This window comes from Ambystoma mexicanum, chromosome 3p, assembly GCF_040938575.1.
Source record: "Ambystoma mexicanum isolate Mex_15411 chromosome 3p, UKY_AmexF1_1, whole genome shotgun sequence".
Taxonomy (NCBI): domain Eukaryota; kingdom Metazoa; phylum Chordata; class Amphibia; order Caudata; family Ambystomatidae; genus Ambystoma; species Ambystoma mexicanum.
The window spans coordinates 1,122,202,121-1,122,204,220 of NC_090925.1; the positions used below are offsets into that span (position 1 = coordinate 1,122,202,121).

Below are 2,100 nucleotides of genomic sequence, written 5' to 3' on the forward strand. Positions count from 1 at the left end.
GCCACCGTAAATTACGGTGGCGTAATTAACGACAAGTCCCGTAGCGCCATGGATTTTTCCGCCTGGAAAAAGCAGGCGTAAAAATCACCATGGCGCTACGGGAACTCGTAGTCGGGCGGAAAGGTACGCCATGGTTTACGCCGGCGTAAACCCCTTTCCGCCAGGGTCGTAATGAGGGCCCTTGACTCTCCAGCCCCCGACTCCCACTCACCTATGTTTTTTCAGTGGTGCTGCAGTGCAGCTTCTTAGAGGATACTGGGCTTCCATGGATATGGATTAGTGGCTCCATGTGGAACCCTGCCTGCGCTTTCCATGACATCCACCGCTTGGGTGTGATTTTTTTTAAAAATCAACGGGTCGTTGTGAGCGTTTTTCCCGTTCATTCAAAGAAATACATCTCTATCAGCACCCCTGTTCATAAAGCCAGGAAGCTAACAGCAAAAAACCCCCTGTCCCCTTGTGGGCTTCAAGGGCCAGTAATGGGTCTGGGTCCTGGCGTTAAGGCCCTTACTTCACCCGGGCCTAGAACATGGACCCAGGCCGTTACCAGACCCTAAAGTCTGTAGGATGGGTGGGTGACTAATGCTATAATAAAACACGCGTCTTCTTCTATTCTTTGATCATTGACAACTACACCTTTAAATGAAGCAAGGTGCCAGTGCTGAGGTGAGACATTCTGAAGCTGTAAGCATTCTCCCGGGAGGATGCATTGAAGCATTAGAGACAAGCAGCAGGGCAGAGTTCTTTCTGGAAGCTCAGTGAAAGCAGGGAACGTTCATTTCGTATACTGTGATGTCATAGAAAGGTACAATTACCACTAGTTGTACATGGCATATTTTGCTCTGATCTAACAAGGTTCCTCTCTTCCTCACTCTGTGTGTGCTGTAATGTGAGAGCCTTTCTGAGCTCCCCTCCCCCACTTATTGAAGGGATCTGGGGTTGTGAGGTGAGGAGTGGCTGGGCAGAGGAGCAGGGCTGTGCTGTCAAGAGAGCTTTGATGTTTTTCTATTAATCGCGGTGTGTAATGTAATTTGTGAATGAGGACCTGAGAGGGGGAGGAATCTGTTTGGGTGACTAGATTTTAAAATGAGATATGTCGCTAGCGAAATGAGGGCGCGTTGTCTGTTTTTTGAGAGATGAGGAGGATGTGGATGCGCTCAACGAGAGGGGCTGGTGTTCTGGCAGACATTGTAAGGGACGTGTAAACCAGCTTGAAGGATCTTCACATGCATTTGATATTTTCTATTTATTTTTGTTATCTTTGTGCATACTGTAAGAAAAACAAATGACGTTTTGAGAGACAAAATGGTGTTTATTCTCTGAAAAAGAAGACATTAGAAGATTTTGAAAATTATGTAATTCTACTAATATAGTAAACTGTCGTTTTTAAAATGTGACAATATTAATTTCTAATGATCACATCAAGTATATATTGAAGCCATAACGAGAATGTTACACTTGTCTCATTGAACCAAGTAAATGATCAAATCCTAATGTAACCATATACATTGTTTTTTATTCTCTCTTTCAGAATCCCAAAATTAGAAATGGGAACCGGAGAAATAGCGCCAATGAGGGTTTCTGGCTGCATTGCATAAAAACAAAGACCATTTTCAGGACATCAAAATAACCCCAGATTTCTATATTTGTCAAAGATGACTGTGATAAATGAGTTGTATGCTTCAATCACTAAATAAATAATGCATGCTCGGTTTAGTGCTCATGTAATGTTTCGCATCACTCATCCAAACAGTGGAATATTGTAGCCATTAACCAATTATGCACATCCAAACAGGTTATTTTGACATACCTATAAAATACAGAAAAGTAGGGAAATTGTAATGGCGGATTGTTTTAATGGTAGGGGTGTGGATCATTAAACATTGGACGGCAGTCTCGGCAACCCTATCAAGTGTAAGTTGTTATTGTTATTTTGTTGTTATTGTTATTTTGCATTTATATAGCGCCTTATATACCATTGGTATGGTCTGAAGGCGCTGGTAGGTTAAACGCCCTTGGGAACCGAAGTTCAGATCAGTAGAGGGAGTAGAGAGAGTCAAAGGTGCGTGTGGGCACCATGTATGTGTGCAGCTTGTGCGG

General features: G+C 43.2%; 1 long non-coding RNA gene across 1 annotated transcript; it reads left to right on the forward strand.

The window, feature by feature from the left end:
• The first annotated feature begins 835 nt into the window (after window positions 1–835).
• Window positions 836–1,716, forward strand: LOC138579822 (uncharacterized). The gene is made up of 2 exons (XR_011304137.1): window positions 836–946; window positions 1,532–1,716. It is a non-coding gene; the product is annotated as an uncharacterized lncRNA (long non-coding RNA).
• The last annotated feature ends 384 nt before the right edge of the window (window positions 1,717–2,100 follow it).